Source organism: Dipodomys merriami, unplaced genomic scaffold (assembly GCF_024711535.1).
Source record: "Dipodomys merriami isolate MVZ:Mamm:240054 unplaced genomic scaffold, mDipMer1.0.p SCAF_1, whole genome shotgun sequence".
Classification (NCBI taxonomy): domain Eukaryota; kingdom Metazoa; phylum Chordata; class Mammalia; order Rodentia; family Heteromyidae; genus Dipodomys; species Dipodomys merriami.
In genome coordinates this window covers 128,816,883-128,822,588 of record NW_027202270.1, presented here as the reverse complement: position 1 = coordinate 128,822,588, position 5,706 = coordinate 128,816,883, and positions in this window count along the sequence as shown.

Genomic DNA, 5,706 nt, shown 5'->3' with positions numbered 1-5,706 from the left:
TTTTTCTTTTTGCTTATGTGGTGCTGAGGAATCGAACCCAGGGCCTCAGGCATGCAAGGCAAGCGCTCTACCACTGAGCCACCTTCCCAGCCCGTGACTTTTTTTTTTTTTATGTCCAGTTTGGGGCTTGAACTCTGGGCTTGGGCGCTGTCCCTGCGCTCTTCAGCTCACAGTGAGCACTCTGCCATTTGAGCCACAGCACCACTTCCAGTTTTCTGGTGGTTAATTGGAGATGAGAGTCTCATGGACTTTCCTGCCTGGGCTGGCTTTGAACCACGATTCTCACATCTTAGCTTCCTGAGTGGCTAGGATTATAGGCATGAGCCACTGGCACCCAGCATGACTTTGTTTTTGGACAGCCCATAGCATCTCTGAGAACTGAGCATCATGGTTCAAAGCCAGCCTGGACAGGAAAGTCCGTGAGACTCTTACCTCCACCTAACCACTTGCCTTGGGCTGAAAAGCTGAGGAACAGTGCCTAGGCGGAGTTCAAGCCCCTTGACCCACCAAAGAACAAAACAAAACAGTTATGCTGGGCACCAATGGCTCAACGCCTGTAATCCTAGCTACTCAGGAGGCTGAAATCTGAGAATCAAGGATCAAAGTTCAAAGCCAGCCTAAACAGGAAAGTCCATGAGACTCTGAGTCCAATTAACCACCAGAACACTGGAAGTTGTGCTGTGGTTCAAGTGGTAGAGCACTTGCCTTGAGCTGAAGAGCTGAGGGACAGCGCCCAGGCCCAGAGTTCAAGCCCCATGACTGACAAAAAAAGAAAAAGTGTGTATGTGTGTGTGTGAGTGCGTGTGCATGACAGTACTAGAACTTGAATTCAGGACCTAGCACTCCTGCTTAGCCTTTTTGCTCAAGGCTGATGCTCTACCACTTGAGCCACACATCTAATTCCAGCTTTTTTGCTGTTTAATTGGAAATGAGTGTTGGGGATTTGTCTACCTGGTCTCGCTTCAAACTGCAGTCCTTAGATCTCAGCCTCCTGAGTAGCTAGGATTATAGGAGTGAGCAACCAGTGCCTGTATAACCTTTAGTTGGTGGTGGTAGTGGTGGTCATGGGGCTTGAACTCTGGGCTTGGGTGCTGTTCCCCAGCTCTTCAGCTCAAGGCTAGTGCTCTACCACTTGAGCCACAGCGCCACTTCCAGCTTTTTCTGTTTATGGGATGCTGAGGAATCAAAACCCAGGGTCTCATGCATGCCAGGCAAGCATTCTACCACTGAGCCATCTTCCCAGCCCCTAAACTTTTTTTTTAAGATGGAACTTAAAATCAGAATTTTCCCCATAAACAAAGTTTTGAGCTGAGTTGGAAAGAAAAGAAAAATCTGAATTGGCTAAGAAGGCAAAGATTATGAACTAAAAATAGAGTCAGAAAGAAGCATAAGACAGACACCTGAGGATAATCGGCATTGGAGTAAAGACAACGATTCATCCAGAGAAAATCTAGTTGGCTAACCACATCTGTTCCTGGGCTTAGTGAACAGGCTTCCTTCCCTGCACTGAACAAAACCGGGCAAGAGATGACCTCATCTTCCTCAGGGACTCCTTCTCTTCTGTTCTGGCTCTTCTGTGACTTCCGGCCCATGTCTGATAAAGCACTGTGCTGGATAATCTTGTCTGGTGAGAAATGCCTAGAAAAGTGATAAAACCCTAATTTCTCAGAAGGCTGAGATCTAAAGATCCTAGTTCAAAACTAGATAACAAAAGTTCGGAATACCTGTGGTTAAAATCTGAATAGGCTGAGTGGTATATACCTGTAATGCCAGCACTCAGAAGTCTGAAGCAGGAGGAAACAGTTCAAGGTTTGGGTACCTAGGGAGAGACAAGACAATTGCTTCTTTCTGTGGCTTACAGCATTTTATCCTCACCAGAATTATGACAGCAGATTGGATTTCTAAGGACTTCATGTAGCTTTGGAGCACTCCTACCAACATCTTCATAACTGCAAGAAAATCTAGAATCACTTATTGTTTGAAAATGTTTCCCATATAATCCAGTGCATCAAGCCTGTTGAATTTTTTTTTTTCAATTGTAGTGCTTGAACTCTGGGCCTGGACACTGTCCCTGAGTTCTTCAGCTCCAGGCAAGTGCTCTACCACTTGAGTCACAGTGCCACTTCCGGTTTTCTGATGGTTAATTGGCGATAAGTGCCTTGCAGACTTTCCTGCCTGGGTTGGCTTTGAACCATGATCCTCAGATCTCAGTCTCCTGAGTCGCTAGGATTACAGGTGTGAGCCATCGGTGCCTGGCTTTTTTTTTTTCTTTCTTTCTTTCTTTCTTTCTTTCTTTCTTTCTTTCTTTCTTTCTTTCTTTCTTTCCTTTCTTTCTTTCCTTTTCTTCCTTTCTTTTCTTTTCTTTTCTTTCTATCTTCCTTTCTTTCTTTTGCCCTTGAGAAGTTCTGGGGCCCTCATGGTACATCCCCAAGTTAAGTCAGAAAGGTTCACTTTAGAATTTGGATCTTGAAAAGGCCTGCCAAAATTGTCAAAGGGCTAAAACATTTTTATTCAAACGGAATCAACAATGACTTGCAAAATAACACTCATGTAACTAGAGGGATACTTAAAACATTTCAAAAGTACATAAATGGAAAAACAAAGTTTTTTCAAGGCTCAGTAACTAAAAATGTAATGAAGACAACATGATGTGGGTACTGATGGCTCACGCCTATAATCCTAGCAACTCGGAGGCTAAGATTTGAGGATCACTGTTTCAAGGCAACCTGAGAAGAAAAGTCCATGAGACAGACATTTATCTGCAATTAATCAGCAAGAAACCCAGAAGTGGAGCTGTGGTTTGACTGGTAGAGAGCCAGCCCTGAATGAAAAAACTAAGGGACAGTGCCCAGGCCCACAACCAACAAACAGAAAAAGTTTGCCTGGGAAATCATCTTGATAAAGCATGTTCTGCGTTAGCCATGACAGTTCTCAAAAGTAAAGGCCTGCAGTGTGCTTGCTCATCTTTATGAAAAGCCCAGATTGCTGTGGGTGAAACCGACCAAAAGATACTTGAATTTAATCAGAGACTACCCAAATGATGTGACGGAGAAAAGCAGCAACTTGGGCATCAGTAATGTATGACTCAGAAATACAAAACACGCATGCAAATGCCATTCCTGGCTACATTGATCGACTCAGACACATAACGGTTAAGAGATCAGAATCACTTTTTCTGCAAGAAGACATGACTTCAGTAGACTTTCAAGACTTAGTTTCTGGCATGGGACTGATGGCAGCGTCAGAATTTGACGAGGAGGGAAGACTGTAGACAGTGATGAATGGCCTGGGGCCTTGTTCAAGGAAACAGCCAAAGTTGGACTTCTGAGAGATGAATCTGCAAAACTTGAGAAGGAAAACGGTACTTTGAGAACTGAAATTACTACTTTCACTTCAGGGGCTAGCATTTTAAACCTGGAATTAAAGAAATTAAATGGGATATGTAAAACAGGAAAAACTGCTGTTCCAAAGATGAAAATGCTTGAAAATCAAAAACAGCAGATGTCAGATCTAGAAATCCAAACCTTTGTGCTTTTCACTGAGCGCAGCATAATAGTCCAAGGAAACCTTGGCACTTTCTTTTTTATTTTTTTTTGCCGGTCATGCGGCCTGAACTCTGGGTCTGGACGCTGTCCCTCAGCTCTTCAGCTCTCTACCACTGAGCTACCTTCCCAGCCCCTTGGCACTTCCATGGGTTAGAGTGAACTAGAACTGGGTTTGAGTTAGTGTATCAGTGCTCAGTTTTTGGTGAATTTATTAAAAATTTCAGGCTGAGAAGGTGGCTCAGTGGTAGAGTGCTTGTCTTGCATGCATGAGGCCCTGAATTCGATTCCTCAGCACCACATAAGCAGAAAAAGCCAGAAGTGGAGCTGTGGCTCAAGTGGTCGAGTGCTAGCCTTGAGCTGAAGAGCTGAGGGACAGTGCCCAGGCCTGGAGTTCAAGATCTGAAAAAAATAAAATAAAATAAATTTTTCAGTCAGGTACCAATGGCTCATGCCTATAATCCTAGCAACTCAGGAGGCTGAGATCTGAGTAATGTAGTTTGAAGCCAGCGCAGGCAGGGAAAATCTGTGAGCCTCTTATATTTAATTAACTACCAAAAAAGCTGAAGTAGAGCTAAGGCTCAAGTGACAGAGCATTAACCCTAAGCAAAAGGTCAGGGTTAGAGCCCAGGCCCTGAGTTCAAGCCCCAGGATTGGCACAAAAATTCAACTATAGCCAGTTTCATCACATATATAATTCCTTTTATAAAGATTCATCTTTGAAAATTATTTTCCTGTCAAAATCAAATGACACTAGGGGATACTGGTAGTAGGTAGGTATTTGTTGTATACATGTGTATGTATATAGGTTGTATAAGTAAAATAATAAAAAGTGGTATGTGCCTGCAATTTCAGCACTTGGGTAGCTGGGCAAGAGGATCGCAAGTTCAAGGCCATTTTGGGCCACATGACAAGACCCTGCCTCAAAGGTCCTATCCCCTAACAAAGAAAGCAAGATTCATAAACCTTTTCTTTTTTGATGGGCAGAACATACTGGGATTTGAACTCAGAGCTTTGTGCTTGCTAGGCAAGGTGCTCTACCACTTGACTCATACCCTCAGCTCCATCTTTCATAAATTTCTACAATTTCCTTTGACCTTTTTAGGCCTTGCTCATACCTCTGTGACTCTCTTAAGCCTTCAGTTGTATATTGTATTACTTTCTTCTTTAAATAAGCAATTATTCTTCCTTAGGACAAACATTTATTTTTCTTATTTGACTTTTACCATTGAGACCATATAAAATTCTTTCAGATACAGAATTATTTCTCTTTTTGACTTTCCTTAGCAAAATTATATATATATATACATATATATGTGTGTATATATATATATATATATATGTATATATGTGTGTGTGTGTGTGTGTGTGTGTGTGTGTGTGTGTGTGTGTTTGTTTTGTCGATCGTGGGGCTTGAACTCTGGGCCTGGGCGCTGTTTATATGGTGCTGAATCAAACTCAGGGCCTCATGCATGTGAGGCAATCATTCTACCACGGAGCCACCTTCCCAGCTCGATTTTACTTTTTTCTAAATCTGCTTTCTTTTTCTTTCTTTTCTTTTTTTTTTTTGCCAGAACCAGAGGGCTTGAACTCAGGGCCTGGGCACTGACCCTGAGCTTTATTTGCTCAAGGCTAACATTCTACCACTTGAGCCACAGCGCCATTTTCTGTTTTTTCTGTTTATGTAGTACTGAGGAATCAAACTCAGGGCTTCATGCATGCTAGGCAAGCACTCTACCACTAAGCCACCTCCCTGGCCCTAAATCTACATTTTTTTTTCCGGGGGTGGTCGGTTATGGGGCTTGAACTCTGGGCCTGGATGCTATCCCTCAGCTCTTTAGCTCAAGGCTAGTGCTCTACCACTTGAGCCACAGCACTACTTCTGGTTTGCTGGTGGTTTATTGGAGATTAGAGTCTCATGGACTTTCTTGCTTGGGCTGGTTTTGAACTGAGATCCTCAGATCTCAGCCTCCTGAGTAGCTAGGATTATAGGCGTGAGCCACAGGTGCCTGGCTGAGAGATTCATATCTCTAATTAATTATCAAAAAGTTGGAAGTGGAGCTGGTAGTGCACTAGCTTGAAGCAAAAAGCCAAGGAAGAGTATAAGGATTTAAGTTCAAGCCCAGAACACCTACCAAAAAAGAAGAAAATAAAAGACCCTTTA